General features: G+C 61.7%; 1 protein-coding gene across 2 annotated transcripts in view; it reads left to right on the top strand.

Moving 5' to 3' along the window:
- The first annotated feature begins 9,059 nt into the window (after positions 1–9,059).
- CBFA2T3 (CBFA2/RUNX1 partner transcriptional co-repressor 3) overlaps positions 9,060–15,984 on the top strand; it is a 29,505-nt gene continuing 22,580 nt past the window's right edge. For both annotated transcript variants that reach the window (XM_053987094.1, XM_053987092.1), the window contains exon 1: positions 9,060–9,275. The gene's annotated coding sequence lies outside the window, so the exon portion shown is untranslated. The remainder of the gene's footprint in view (positions 9,276–15,984) is intronic.

The following is a 15,984-nucleotide window of genomic DNA, read 5'->3' as shown; positions in this document are numbered from 1 at the left end:
CTGGGGACCAAGCAGTGCCTCTGGCTGGCAAGGAAGGAGCATGTGGGTGCCACGACATAATGGCAGCCCAAATCCACGCTGCCAGGAGCAGAGGAGTCAGGACGGGGAGCAGCTTCCCAAGCACGTGCTGGACTCTGTCCATCCCACAGGTTGCTGGGGCTGCAGGGGGCTGCTCCTCTGGCTGCTGCACCTGGGAGCCCCGAGCCTCTCCTAGTGAGGAGCACACAGGTGAAGCTTCCATCACCTGGACGTGAGGGTTCTGGCCCTCCAGTCCTGGAGATGATGCTCCACTCACCATCTCCAAGGGGTTTGTGCCTCCATGCCCCGGGCTGAGCTCCCACCCATCATCATCATCCTCCAGCCGAGCTCCCACCTCAGTTCCCCCCTTGGCTTCTCTCTCCCAGCCCGGAGCAGCACAGGGCAGTGGGCACCCAGAGCCAACACCTCGGGAAGGGGAGGAGGAGGGTGGAAAACAAAACGCTGATGGATTGTGAAGCTATTGAAGTGCCAGCGAGTAAACTCCATATTTTTAACGGCATTTAAATGCCTCCAAGCAGATTAATAAGGTCTAGGTAATAGCAGCACCAGTCTATATTTATTCTATCTTAAACGCCAGTTTGTCAGGCTGTATTAATATTGATGGTAAGGCTTGGATTGAGGACAGGAAACGCTGGGACTTCACTTTATCTCTCCCAAACAGGCTGCTCAGCCCCTTTATCAGGGCTGCGGCTGCGGCAGCAGCTGCCTCTTCAAGGGCTCAGCGCATCCCCTCTCCCCCCCCCCCCACTCCCTCTTTTTAATCAGAGGAGGAGAAGTTGCTGGCTTGATCGTTCCATTTTTATCTCTTTTATTTACTCCATTTTCATGTCTTTCAGTGCATATTTTATTCCCATCAAGGCAGGACCATTGATAGCTTAAGCTGTGTCCCCCCCGGCTCCCTCCGTGAGCCTGGCTGGGAAGGACGAGGGGTAATTACCAGGAAAGAGCCCCCCCCGCCCTCCCCTCCTGCCCCACGGCAGCCACACACAGCGTGGCCCCCCAGGAGGGGCTGTTTGGGGGTCTGGGGGGAGTAACCCCTCCTGACCCAGCCTCGGGGGACCCCCCTGCCCCCCAGCCCCTCTTACTGCTGTCAGTGCTGCTGCAGAGGCTCCTGTGCCCACTGCCACCAACCCCTCATCCCACCCCGTCCTGCCCCACTGGGCACCCCAAAAACTCCTTAAATAGCTGCTGGGCTCCCTGGGGCTCTGCCATGCGGGGAGAACCCACGGGAGTGCCACGAGTTCCCACCCCAGAACCTCCTGTGGGCAAACCCAAACCCGTTTTCTTCCTGAATATTCCCCAAAGCCCAGATTCCTGCCTGGCTCTTCCCTGCCAGCATTTGAAATGCAAAGTACTCTGGGTCTTGATTAATGCTCCAAATCATCCAGCTGGGGAGCAGCCGCCTGGCCACGTGGCTGGGGCGCGGGACCGGCACCGAGCGCTCCCCGAGCCTGGAATATTCAAACTGTGCAGCCCTTCCCCTGCAAGGGTGGGAAAAGTGATGCACAGGGAATTTGCACATGATTTCAGACGGGGTAGAGCGCTGGCTCCGCGGGTAATGAATGCAAAATAGTCGTAATAAATGCTAATTGTGGCAGGAGGGAGGCGGCCTGGCACGGGTTTGGAGATAGTCTGGAAAAATCCACGTGGAGAGCAGGACAGGCTGGAGGGACGTGGGATAGCCTGGGGGTGCTGGGTGCCCCAGGGATGTCCAGGCATGCTGAGGATCCACGGGATGCAGGGGGATGCCGGAACACCACAGGGACACACAGGACCGCTGGGTGCCGTGCTCATGTGCAGGACAGCCCATCTCCCACCCAGCATGGCCACAAATCCCTGTTCCCACATGACCCCGGTGGGGATGTGGTGGGAGAATCCCTGTCCTCTCTCCACGGTGGCTGGTGGCTCCCAGGGCTTCGGGTACCGTGACTGGAGCAGCCTCTACTCCCCATCACCCTCCAGCACTGGCAAAGCGAGTAAGTTGAATTTAACAGCCATTAGTCCTGGAAACATCAAAGGGCTTCTCTGCCAGAAAATGAAAATCCTCATTAACTAATAAAAAGCCCATCGCTCACTCTGCCTTTAATATAATTAACACCAGCCAAGACTTCAATTAAGGTTTTATCCAAACTTCAAAATGCCACTCTCTCTCTCTCTCTCTCTCTCCCCCCCCATAATTGCAGCAGGCACAGAAACTTCAGCCTTCCCTGGGATCCTCCAGTGTTCCCTGGGATCCTCCAGTGTTCCCTGGGAATCTCCAGCCTTCCCTGGGATCCTCCAGTGTTCCCTGGGATCCTCCAGTGTTCTCTGGGATCCTCCAGCCTTCCCTGGGAACCTCCAGCCTTCCCTGGGATCCTCTGGCCGTGCACACGCTGGGCCAAACATCCCAAATAGGAAATGTTTGTGCTTGGCAGGAGCCGGGGGTTCTGCCGGGTGCCTCTGACTTCAGCAGGGAGGAATGCTGCCGGGAGGGAGCAGATGCCGGCCGGTGGGAACGGGCCCGTTCTCACCACTCCCCTCCCTGCAGAGGCCGGGCCGGCAGTGCTCGTCCCACGCCAGGGATGGGGAGGCCGGGGGATGGCAAAGCCTCCAGTGGTGCTCACAGGGATGTGTCACCCTGTCCCCTCGGCAGCATCCCGGGTGTGTGGGGGTGGCCCCAAGCCAGGACATGTCAGGGATGCAGGAATGCTGAGTGGCCCGGGGATGTGCAGGGATGCTGAGTTCCCAGGGATGCAGGGATGCTGGTACTGGGGATGTGCAGGGATGCTGGATACCCAGGGATGTGCAGGGATACTGGTACCAGGGATGTGCAGGGATACTGGATACCCAGGGATGTGCAGAGATGCTGGTACCAGGGATGTGCAGGGATACTGGATACCCAGGGATGTGCAGGGATGCTGGGTACCACAGGGATGTGCAGGGATGCTGGTACCACAGGGATGTGCAGAGATGCTGGTACCAGGGATGTGCAGAGATGCTGGTACCAGGGATGTGCAGAGATGCTGGTACCAGGGATGCAGAGATGCTGGTACCAGGGATGCAGAGATGCTGGTACCAGGGATGCAGGGATGCTGGTACCAGGGATGTGCAGGGATGCTGGGTACCACAGGGATGTGCAGGGATGCTGGTACCAGGGATGTGCAGGGATGCTGGTACCAGGGATGCAGGGATGCTGGTACCAGGGATGTGCAGAGATGCTGGTACCAGGGATGCAGGGATGCTGGTACCAGGGTTGTGCAGGGATGCTGGTACCAGGGATGCAGGGATGCTGAGTACCACAGGGATGTGCAGGGATGCTGGTACCAGGGATGCTGGGTGCTGTGCCCATTGCAGGACTGCACTTTGGCTACCCCAGACGGCCACGAGCCCTTGTTGCCACATGATCCTGGTGGGGATGGGTGGGAGGTCCAGCCTGGGAGGTGCAGCGGGGCAGTGCTGCCATCCCAGAGCCCGGCTGGACACGCCGGGGCAGCAGAGGCGGCAGGAGACACACAGATGGCCGCTCTCCTGGAGAGACGGGACCCTAATCCTCCCCATGGGTCCCATTATCATCCCTATCTGGTGAAAAAACTCTCATCCTGGATGTGTCTAATCCTAATCACTCCCTATCGCCCAGGACCACTTCAGACGGGCCAGACGGACAGACGAGACCTCTCCTGCCCGGAATATCTGCACAGGCAGCCCGGGGGGGGGGGGGACGGGGGGGTGGACAGGCCACCCCTTCGCTCCTAATCCCTCGGCAGCCCTTCATTTAAAAGGGGATTTGCTGTTTATTCCCTCCGCAGGCTCCACGATCATCACAGGGGTCAACATCTGAGCTGGGAGAGCCTTGTTAAAACGTGAGAGCGGTGTGTTAATTGGGGGGCAGTGGCAATGGTAATGGGCTGGGAAACGCACTGGATGGTTTCCAAACCCCGCAGCATCCCCTGGGCTCAGTGTCTGCAATGAAAGGCTCGGGTCTCTGTGGCTGGGGATGCTCCCAGAAATCCTTCGACCTTCCCAAAACACCCAGAGGTGGGGGAATCCATCCTGGGGGAGGGTGGCTGTGACACCAAGCCCTCCCCCAGGCATTTCCTTGGTGGGGGGCTGAGATTTGGGCAGTGCACAGCTCCTCTTGGGCATTTAATTCCCCCCTTCTCCTGCTCCCACATCCATATTTATGGCAGGGATGGGTACGGGTCAGGAAGGTCATCACTTGAGGGGGGGTCTCCTTCTGCCCACCCAGCCCTGAGGGGTGCCTGGGGCTGCTGGGGGGATGGGGATTAAATCCAGAAGGGAAAATATCCTGCAGCAGGTGCAGCTTGCGACAGGTCTGAACGGCTGCCAGCCGGCTCGGAAATCCCAAACACATCTGTGCTCATCAGTTGGACACCAGATGGGCCCTGGGTTAGTATTTTGGGCTGGGGTTATTTGGGGGGGTTGGGCAAGGCTTGAGGAGGGGCTGGCTGCTCCAGCCCGGGATGCTCACACCCCGCCTGCATTCCCTCATATTTATCCTGGTATTTTTAGCGTGTTTTATCAGCTGGAGGTCAGGCCCCTCTTGGGATCAGGGGCAGGTTGGGGCCACACCGGAGCTCAGAGCCAGGCACCACAGCTTTCTGAGTCCTGGCTCTGTCCCCAGCTTCTCCCCCAAACCCCCCAGGGGCACCCATCTCCTGGCACCCATCAGGTGGGAGCTGCAGAGCCCTGCCTGCCTTAGAGGTTATATTAAATATTATCAGCTCTCATTATTCTTATCCACAGCTGCACATCTAATTCCCCAGTGGATTAGGACCATCCCAGCACCAAGAGCATCTCGTGTGCATCCTGGTGTCCTCCTGTCCCTGGCACCAGGCTGGCACAGGGGTGGCTGGATCCTTCCAGGCTGGTGGCTCTGAACTCTCCTCAAGCCAAATTGTGCCGGGGTCCGTCCTGTGCAGTTCACCCCAGCTCCATCCCTCCCAGCTCCATCCAGCCCTGGGGGATGAGAGCTGGAGCTCTGGGCTGCTCCCTGTGGCAGCAGATGCAGCTCTGCAGCCTCCCAGCTCCTGGCTATTTTTAGGAGCATGTCTGTGGCTAAATCTGGTGCCGTGTGGGCTCGAGGCTTCCCGGCCACGTGGCTGCTGCCCTGTGAGGCTCTTTTGGGTCCTGTGTGTCCTCGTGGGAGCTGGGAGCATCATGGGCACGCTCGGGGCAGTGCTCCCTGGCCAGGGTGTGCTGAGAGTGGGACGTGCAGGATGGGAAAACCATCCCGGAGCAGGGGTGGCAGCAGCAGGAGAGCAGTTCTGCAGCCCCGAGTGAACGCGGGGGACAGGGTGGGTGACACCAGGGAAACACCAGCACCCCCTGCCATATTTAACAACTCCTGAGTGTCAGGAGAGAGGGAAAAGCCCTGACCCCAAGCACACTGATCAACAGCCCGGGGCTGGGGCCATCAGGGCACCTCTTCCCTCCCTGTCTCTCCCTGGGCCCCGTGGCCCAGCTGAGCTGGGAGCTCGTGGTTGCTTTGATAAGAGGGGAAAGCTGTTGAATACAGAAATGTGGCTGCGGGAAGTGGAGCCAGCAGGGCCTTGCAGGCCCAGGGGAGTAGGAGGAGGAGGAGGATGTGCCTTCTTCTTCCAGTCTGGCCATTGCCCAGCCAGGGCTGAAACAGAGTGTTGGGAGGGTTGTGGGTTTTTTTTTTTTTTTTCTTTCCCTTATGTCTTCCCCCCAGTCCCACTGTTCCTGTGCATGTACAGCCCCAACCCTGTCTCCTTCCTCATCTCTGTCCTCATCTCCGTATCTGACCCCATCCCTATCCCTGTCCTCATCCCCATCCCCATCTCTATCCCTGTCACTGCCCCCATCCTGATATCTGTCCTCATTCTCATCTCTGTCCCACCCCCAACCCCACCCCCCATCCCATCCCATCCCATCCCATCCCATCCCATCCCATCCCATCCCATCCCATCCCATCCCATCCCATTATCCCATCCCACCCCCGCCCCTCCCCAGAGCCCGGCGGGTGCCGGCAGAGCCCCGGGGATGCTCGGGGATGCTCGGGGATGCTCGGGGCCGCTGTGCCCGGGGCACAGAGCCCAGCACCCCGTCAGGGCCCGGCTGCGCGTCCCCGCGGCTGCCGACGGCCGCTGCTCTCCCCTCTCCCCCTCCCCTCTCTCTCCCTTTCTGAAAATTGATAATTAACCTTTTGTCCGTGGGGCTGTTGTGTTTATTTGGCGCAGGCGGCTGCAGGGCGCTGATATGGAAATCGCAGCCGGCAGCCAGCTCCCGTCCCCCCGCAATCTGCAGCCGCGCACAGCCGCTGGGCAGAGATAAGCAGGTGCTTATTCACAGCCCCGCAGCTGCCGCCGAGGGCAGCCCTACCTGATCACTCCAATCTCAGTGAAAAACTACTTGAGGTTGGGCTCCCGTGATGGAGAGAGGCGATAGGGACGCGCCAGACAGCTCCCCCGGCTCCCGCTTCGCCTCCCCGCGCCGCCTGCTTCCCTCTGCCCGCGTCCTCTCCGCTCCCTCCGTCTCCCTGCTCTGTCTTCCCTCTTATCTCCCTCTCCACATCCCTTTGATTTCTTTTTTTTTCTTTTTTTTTTTTCCTTAAAGAATTTGTCTTTGTGTTCCCTGTGAACTCTCGGCAGCTCCCATCTCCCTGGCTTGGCCATCGCTCTCCTTCCCTCTCCCAGCTCCTGCTTTTTGCTCCTGCATCCCCATTTCCCTGGGCTGGAGGAGGCCGATTTAAGCCCCATCCCAAGGCCAGGCTGGGCCGTGCCCCTGTCCCAGCCCCTTTTGGGAGGTGATGGTCTCGGTTTGGCTCCGGCAGCTGCCGGTGATGTTTTGCTCACCGGTTGTTGCTGCCGCTTCCTTTTCCCCCTTGTTCCCCCACCCGTCGCTTTCAAATGGAGAGGGGAAGGCAGCGGGGCACTGCAGGCAGAGGGGCGCACGAGCACGGGGCATTTCCAGCACTGGGGAAGCGTGCCGTGCCATCCTGTGCTGTGCCGTGCCATCCTGTGCCGTGCCGTGCCGTGCCATGCCATGGCGTGTCCCGCCGAGCACAGGGCTGGCACAGCCCCGGTACGTGTGAAGGTGGCAACACCTCGACCGCCCCCCGGGGCTTTCTGACCTCGTTCCCCCGGGTCGCTGCGAGTGTGGGGGCGGTGGGAGCCCGTCCTGCTTCTCCTTGAGCAGGGGGAAGTTCCTGCTCGGCAGCGAGAGCCGCTCTGACTCAGAGAGAAAGCGGCCGGGAGCACCGGCGGGCTCCGGGAGCGTGGCCGGGAGGGGTCACCTGTGACGGGGCAGACCCCGGACCCAGGGGTTCCCCCGTGCCAGGGCGGGCCCTCCGCCCCCAGCGGTTCCTCTCCGTGTTAGGAGACCTCAGATGTTTCCCCTCGCCGAGCCAGACCCCGGGGGTTCCCCTCCCTCGCTGAGTCAGAACTCCGGATCCCGGGGGTTCCCCCCTCTGCGAGGCCGGACCCCGGGGGTTCCCTGCACCCTGGGCCAGAGCTCGGGGGTCTCCCCCACGCTGGGGCATTCCCCGGCAGCCCGGCGTCTGCAGCTGCCCGGGCAGGTGCTCTCTGTTTCCTGGCGGAGAAAACCCTCCCGCCCGGGTGACACGGGGACACGGGGCCGCAGCTGCCTGGGATTTTCCTGGCCGGCCCTGAAACCCTCTTGTTTTGACTCGCTGCCCTGGGACACTCCCCAGAAGTCGCCACTCCGTGTCCTATGGCCAGCCTGGCCCTGGCCAAGGGGGAGCTTGGCAAAACCCCGAGCGATGACACAGCGCCCACCTGGGCTGGCCAGAAAGAAAAGGGGAAGAAGCCAGAGCCTGAAACACAGCTGGAAACCCTGCCAAAACCTCTGCCAGCCTTCAGTCCACACTCAGGCTGCTGTGCCTGTGCTGGCGGGGCACGGGCATCTCCAGGGTGGGCAGAATGGAGCTGGGGTTGCAGGAGGTGGGGCTGGGGCTGTGCTGGGGACAGCTGTGACACCTCTCCCCAAACACACGGTCCTGGAAGGGTCAGGCTGTGCTTTGTAGCTTGTGGCCCTTTCCCCAGCACATCAGCCCCGTGCTGGGGATTCCCCTCATCTCCCTGCAGCACCCAGACCCTGCTCAATGTCCCCTGGGGCTCGGGGCTGCACCCAGAGGGCAGGGACCCTGCTGGTGACACCCCGCTTTACCCCCACAGCACAGCACCCCCACACCTTCCACCCATCCCTTCCTGCCCCCCCCCCGAGCCCTGGGCGGGGGGCACGAAGCGGGGAGCCCCGGGTACCATCTGCAGGAGCCCAGGTGGCCGCCGAGACACGCCATCTGCTCAGCCACCTTCGGGGACCGTGCAGGCGCTGCTGTATTTTTAGGACACGTTTCCTCCCTCCCACCTGCAGCCCAGAGCCGCCTTTCGGGTTTCTAACAAGTTGTTTCTCTCTCACTGACAGCTCTTGGGGAGCCCAAACGCCGGCGCTGAGGGGCCTGGCCGGGGGTGCAGGGATGGGCTGCACAGGGGGGGGGTCACCCCAAGTGCTGAGAAGGTCGGGGCGATGCTGCAGCTGCAGATCAGGGCAGGAGCCGTGGGGAAACCTCATCCCATGGATGATCCCAGGCAAAGGGGCTGCAGCAGGTGGGGGTGAACCCCGTGTTTGTGCCAGGCTGCAAATGGACAACCACGCCATGCCTTGCCATGCTGGTTATGCTGTGGCCCGGTGCACGGGGCTCCCTGTGCCAAGGTGCACCAGGACAGCCGTGCCGTGCCAGTCCTGCCGTGCCCGTCCTGCCGTGCCACGCTGCACCGTGCCGGCCCCTCGCAGTGAGGAAGTGGGGCCGGCGCGAAGGGGAAGTTGTTGGAAAGTCAGACCGGAATGGCTGATAGGGAAGGCAGAGCTGGGCTTGGTCACAGATGGTTCCTGTTGGGGAAGGACACGGGCGCAGCTGCCCGGCCACCCCCACCCGCCGCATTATCACTGCCCGGCAGCTGTTCACCTTCCCCTCGCCATGGGACACGGCTCCGCTGCCACCGCGGCCCCGGCCGTCACATGAGCGGCCCTGGCGGCCGGGCAGGCGCCGAGCGGGAGCGGGCAGGACACCCCGCGCCCCTCCGGAGCTCGGCATCGCCAGCCCCAGCACAGCTCCTGCCCACACGTGGGACAAGGCTGGCGGCACCAGGCTCGGCGGGGCTCGCAGATTTGGGGTGCTGCCAGCATCCCCTCAGGACTCCTCGGAGCGGACAGGGACCCCTCTTGGGCCAGGGCACCACGCAGGAGCAGCCAAGGTGAGAGGCAGAGGCGGGAGGAAGGTGGCGGTGGCAGTGCCATGTGCCGTGGCACGGGTGGCTCACCCCGGTGCCAAACACAGCCTTGGGCAGGCAGGTGCTCCCCGAGGGTGGCACGTGGCTGGCACCAGTCGGTGCATCTCCCTGGGGACCTGCCAGAGGGAACGGGGAGCTGGGACACGGCCAAGCCCGTGGCAAAGGCACCATGGGGCTCCATGGGCTCACTGTCACGGGGACCCATTCGGAGCCTGCTCTGTGATTAAACCTTTCCATAACGAGTAATCAGCCCCGGGGATGTTTTATTTCCAGCATTTCAACCCTGTGTTTGCTGGGTGTTTGCTCATTCTGGGGTCAGCAGCTCACATCTGACCCCACGGGTGCTGCTGCTGATGGTTTGCAGTGTGGAGGCTCCGTGGGGATGGAGCATCCCACACCCCCGTGCTGGAGCATCCCCAGGCACCGAGGCCAAGGGGCTGTGGCAGCTCTGGGGGGCTCGGGGGCTCTGCTGGGCCCCTGCCCGGCGCGGGCAGGAAAGCGGAGCCGGCTGAGTCACCAGTGTGAACAATGCTGGCCCCGTGCCTCGCTTCCCCTCACTCCCCACCCCGCTGCCCCGGCACCGCGCTCTGGCCGCAGCCCCCTGCCCACCCCTGGCACCTGCCCATGGGTCAGGGACACAGCTGGGACAGCACAAGGGCAGGGCTTGGGTGCACCCTGGGTGCTTCACCTGTTGTGCAGGTCCACCAAGGGTGGGGGAGCCGCGCTGGGGTCCCTGTCCCCAGAGCTGGCACATGCCAGGCAGGGGCACGCTCCGATAAGGCGCCGGGATGAGGCGGCGCGGCCGCGGGGCTCGGCGGGCACCGCGCTCCGGAAGGCTGCAGCCAGGGAGCCGTGCAGATTGCTGCGGGCTCGCCGGGCTGCCCGTTAGGCTTTTGGCAGGAGAAATGTTTATTTTGTTGGCCAAATATCTCTGCAAACTTCCTGATTTCCTTGCGGCCGGCGAGGCAGCGATAGGGCTGACGAGGCCGTTGCCGGCCCCGCTCTCCGGCTTCGGCACCGAGAGCTGTTATCTCTGATGCACAGCGGGCAGGGAAGAGGTGGAGAAAGGGAAATGAAATACAACAGAGGTGGCACATTTTTTGCTCTTGATAACAAGCCCTGCTTTTAGCCTGGGAACTTGGAAACGATGCAGGTGGCCAGAGACAGCCGCAACGTCCTCTGCTGCCGTGGCGCATCTGGAGCTCGTAACAAATCCCAGACCTCATCCGTGGCTCCCCGTGGCATGGCCTGGCACAACACAGATCAGCACTGGCCTCCTACACAGCCAGAGCCCAAGGCTGGAGGATTTTGGCCCTGGGAAGGTTCTGAAAGCAGCCCCAGGGCTTGGATGTCCATCCAAGCTGCGTGCCGGAGTGAGGGCAGGCTCACACCACCTCCTGCTTGCTCCCATTGATTTTTGCAGGGATGCGAGGTGTTGGAAGCTCAATGCCTGCTAATTAAATTCCCATCATTATTGGGAACGATGCAGGCGGTGCAGCCTGTGGGATGGGGAGGGCCAGGAAGGAGCTGCTCCCCAAGGTTGGGGTGGGAGAAGGGGAATGTGAACCTGTTGTGAACCCAAGGGCAGCTCAGGGGATTTTGGTCAGCATCTCCCAGTGAATTCCTGCTGGCCAAGGTTGAGGCTGGCTGGACTTACGACTGGGTGCTGCTCCCATGGAGGTGCCAGCAGCGTCTCCATGCACCCCAAAACAGCTCCTGGAGTCAGGGCAGCACGTGGCCATCTTTGCTTTGCAGTTCAAACACTTCCCAGGCTCTCCATGGGAAAGAAAAGCTGGAAACTTTGCCTTTGGCAGCCCTAAAACCTGGAGGCACTCAGGGAATGGTGCTGTATCCTAAAGTCTCCCGTTTTTTAAGGCAAGCCAGTGATTTTCTGGAGCCAGCAGTGCAGGGCGAGCGGGATGATAAGCAGTACGGGGTGGTTTCCCTTTGAACGCCACGAAGCAGGAACGAATCTGTCAGCAAGGAAAACAGGATTTTAATTTTTCTTTTTTTTTCTTTTAATGGGAGATGCTCTTTTTTTTTTTTTTTTTTTTTCTTTTTTCTATGTGGAAGTTGTGAGAAAGCCACAAAGCCACTGGATCTGCTTCAGCAGCTGGTGGGGCTGCTCCTTCCAGCCCGATGGCTGCAGGGTGGGTGAGCCCAAGTGTGGGGACCCCCAGGAGTGGTCACGGAGGGAAGCCAGGCACAAGCGAAGCCCCTTCCCCGGGAAAGGCTGGTGCACGGCGCTTCCTGCCGAGCAGATGTCCCCGGGCGGATGCAGCTGCGGAGGGCGATAGCCGGCGGGCAGGCGAGCGTCTTCCCCGGCCGCTGGCTCCCCACCAGCCCCTTATCTCCCTGCTGCATTCCCCGATGGATTAACGTGCAGGAAAATCCAGCGCCAGGGCTCCTGCTGCAAGGCAAATGCCAAGGGAAGAGCGCCGGGGGCTGCAGCCCGGCTCCCGGTGCTCCGCGCTGGCTCAGGGATGGATTTGGGCACTGAGATTTGGACACTGAGATTTGGACACTGAGATTTGGGCCACCACATCCGTGCTCGCAGCCAGGGCGATGGGATGGGACCATCCACGGTCACACCCAGCTCAGCAGCTCCCTGTCCCTGCAGGGATGCTCCAAGCAAATGGGGGTTGGAGACGCCCCAGCCGTGCAGGGCTTTGCATCACTGCAGCTTGGGGACACTCGGCCACACGTTGTCACCAAGCTCTGCTTGTAGGGCACCGCTGGCAGTGCCATATCCGGCGGGGACTCAGAGAGGTACCCAGGGATGCTCTGCTCCCCGAGAGGGAACGGATAGAGATTGAGAAACCCAGACGGACAGACAGACCCGCTGGGGGTGACACAGGAAACCCGTGGCACGCCAGGGCTGAGCACCGGCACGGCTCGGTGCCCTCGCCTGCAGACACCGTCCCGTGAGAGCGGGCAGGGGCAGGACCCGGCACGGCACGGGGTGCCCGTGGGGGGACAGGGCTGAGCCACCAGCCTGGCCAGGGGCAAGGTGTGATAAAGCACCGTGGGCTTTTTTAAAAAGCCTGAGGCTTGTGAAGAGGGGATGCAGCCGGAATAGCAATCAGCTCGTCCCGGCACGCTGGGAAGCGCCGGGGCTGAACCAGAGCTCCGGGAGAAGGGGGAGTGCATCAGCTGTGGGAGGCACGGGGACAGCACTGGGTCACCACCGATGGGTGGGCACCCACAAGCTGTGAAAAGCGTCCCCATCACCACGGTGGCTGCAGAGGCAAGAGGGGGAATCCACGGGTGCTTTGGTGGCACCGTGAGCCCAGCAGCCGCCGCGCTGCCCCTGCCTGTGTGCACGGCCCCGATAGCTGGCAGGGTCATGTGCCGGGGCAGATATGGATGGCACATGGTGGTGACCATTTCCTGTGAGGTTTTGTTGCCAGTTGCCTTCATCTGCCCTCAGCGAGCGCTTTATCTCCTGGCACGCACCTTGCCAAGGCCTCTGTCCTCCCCTTCTCCCCCAGGCTGTGCCTTGGGGTGTCCCTTCCCCTGGGACAGGTCCTTGGCACCCTCAAACCACTGCATGCAGCCTCTCCACGTGCACACCCAGCAGGGATGGAGGACACGACCCAGCTCCGTGAGCACGGGTGCTGGGTGATGGTGACACCCTCCCGTGGGACTGGGACCCCTGCGGGGTGGGCAGGCATGGATGGGCACTGGGCAGTGGGAGATGCCACCTCCCCACAACAAGGGGAGCACGGATCACCACAACGCGTGTGGCTCGTCCCCGCCCCGGGCTCGCCACGCCATCAATCACGCGCCAGCGTGACCGACACCGAGTCAGGACAGGAGTTTCCACCGTCTCCCACGGGTGGGAATGCACTGGGGCCCCATCCTGCCCCGGTTCCAGATTTGCCGGGGGAAGGATTGCCAGGCCGGGGCTGGGATGGATCCAGCCGGCTATCGGGCTCCGGCAGGCGCTTATCTCCGCTCCAGCCGTTAATTTCCCACCGCAGCGGAGCGGGGCCACCGGCTCTGCCGGGGCGGGGCTGCTCCCATCGCCTGTCCCCAGGCACCCAGGGAGCCCCAGCAGCACAGACCCCAGGGAGCTGAGGGATGGGGGAATGTTTTCCCGTAGGAATGCCAGATCCCCCTTTATCCCACCCATGGGACCCCGGCGTGTGGCCATGGAGCCCACAGCAGCCCATGGCTGGCAGCGGGTTTAGGGCAGGAAAGGGTTAACCCGGGGAAGTTTGCTCACTCTCAGCAATGATTTAAACCAGACAGAAAGGTTCTGTCATCCATCACGCTAACAGCCAGATCATTGTGTTTTAAAGTGTCTGTAATTGCAGCAATACAGAGACCGGGAGGAAGATAAAGGCTGGGAAGATGCAAATGCCGAGGGAAGCAGCAGCCCCTTGCACCCAGCAGGGAGAGATCTGGGGACAGCCCTGGGGACAGCCGGGCGTGGGGGGGCCCAGGTCGCCCCCTGCGTGGCCGTGGCACGGGGTGGGCGATGGGGTTTCTCTGGTGTGGTGGGAGCATCCCCAAAACAGCACAAGGGTACAAACGCAGTGACAGGGATGGGTAGGGAAGGGTCTGAGTAAGTGCTGGACTCCAAACATTGTCTAAAAATTACGTTTATCTTCCTCATTATCACTGGATTAGTACAAAGTGGCTCTCTTTTCCCATTTCCTTCGGGATCCAGAGGATCCTAGGGATAGGGTACAAAGGAGGGTGGGAACTCGCCCAAAGCCTGCGAGGAGGTGGCCACGGCCATGGCCACGGGTGCCCCGGCTTTGTCCCAGCATCCCAGGCCACGTGCAAAGCCGCCGGCGGGGAATTATTAACATTCAGCCGAACCCCGCCGAATAAAGCGAGCTAACACAAATGTTTATTTTCACAGTAGTGAATTATGACTTCAATAGACCAAAATTACAGGCTGCGTGCGTGGAATGGGAACGCAGCAGCCCCTGCCACCCAAACGCTGCCGGGAGGTGGGGGGGGACGCGGTGGCTCTGTCCCCCTGCTGTCCTGCGGGGTGACGGTGCCACCTGCCCGTCCCGGCAGTGCTTGAGGGGCTCCTGGGGCACGAGGTGCCAGGGCAGGGGGTGTTTGTTTCAGCTGCACCCCGAATTAAGGAGAGGTGGTGACAGTTCCCGGCAGGTCCCTGTGAGGTGCTCGCGGCAGGTCAGAGGGGACGGGTTTGGTCATTGCCAGGCTGGTGGCACGGCACCATCTGGGCACTCACAGGAGGGCTTTGTGGTGTGCTCCAGGGCTGCCCTTGGGTGTGTGACACAGGTGGCTGCGCTGAGAGCGTGGTCACCCCCATGGGCAGGTCCCTGCTCTCCCAGTGAGCGGCCTGATCCCGAAGGAGCCCTGTGCTGGCAGCCCAGAACTCTGGGAACACTCTTGGGCTGCCCCCCTGATGCTGGGGGTCCACAACGCCTCGACCTGTGCTGGGAACCACGTGTCCAAGTGCCTGTGTCCCCAAGCACACGTGGTGCTGGCATTTGCATGTGCCAGCGGTGCCACCCATGCAAGGCCGGGTGCAGCTGTGCGGGGTGGATTTCCCTCCGGTGCTCCTGTGCCAGTGGGGCCATGGCACCTGTGTGGCTCCTGGGGAAAGATCCCCGTGGGAATGGGGGCAGCACGACCTGGAGAAGCAGAGCCCCCTGGGAGCCCCCTGGGAGCCCTCTGGGAGCCCTCTGGGAGCAAAAACTGGAAAACTGGAGCTGAGGCTGGAAGGGCTGGGTCAGGGCTCTGCAGCACCTCCTGCCGTGACCCCATCAGTGCGGGGAGCTGGGCTGTGCAGTGACCAGGCAGGGGTCATTTGGGGACCGTGTGGTGGCCCCACAGTGGCCAAGTGATGGCCATTTAGTGGCCATCGAATGGTCACTCCGTGGCCTTGTGATGATCATTTACTACCTACAGAAAGGTCACTCCGTGGCCACGTGATTGGCATTTACTGGCCGTATGATGGCCATTTACTGGCCATGCAGTGGCCACACAGAGGCCATGCAATGACCATTTACTGGCCATGCAGTGGGCACGCAGTGGCCATGCACTGACCATTTACTGGCCAGGCAGTGGCCACACAGAGGCCATGCAATGACCATTTACTGGCCATGCAATGACCATTTACTGGCCATGCAGTGGCCATGCACTGACCATTTACTGGCCATGCAGTGGCCACACAGAGGCCATGCACTGACCATTTACTGGCCATGCAGTGGGCACGCAGTGGCCATGCAATGACCATTTACTGGCCATGCAGTGGGCATGCAGTGGCCATGCAATGACCATTTACTGGCCATGCAGTGGGCACGCAGTGGCCATGCAATGACCATTTACTGGCCATGCAGTGGGCACGCAGTGGCCATGCAATGACCATTTACTGGCCATGCAGTGGGCATGCAGTGGCCATGCAATGACCATTTACTGGCCATGCAGTGGGCACGCAGTGGCCATGCAGCACTTGTGCAGTGGCCGTGCCAGGGCCGTGCAGTGCCCACGCAGTGCCCACGCAGTGCCCACGCAGTGCCCATGCCTCTGGGCCACTCTCTGGCTGTCCAGTGGCCACGCAGCTGTTCTGTGGCACCCAACCCCGGCTGTGCAGCAGCCGTGCCATGCCGGTGACTCCGCCTGGCAGAGCTGCCGCTCTCCCAATCCCTGGGAAGCGGGCGAGGATGAGTAATGCACCGGC

This window comes from Vidua macroura, chromosome 11 (genome assembly GCF_024509145.1).
Source record: "Vidua macroura isolate BioBank_ID:100142 chromosome 11, ASM2450914v1, whole genome shotgun sequence".
In the NCBI taxonomy this organism is placed as follows: domain Eukaryota; kingdom Metazoa; phylum Chordata; class Aves; order Passeriformes; family Viduidae; genus Vidua; species Vidua macroura.
This window is presented reverse-complemented; position numbering and strand designations above follow the sequence as displayed.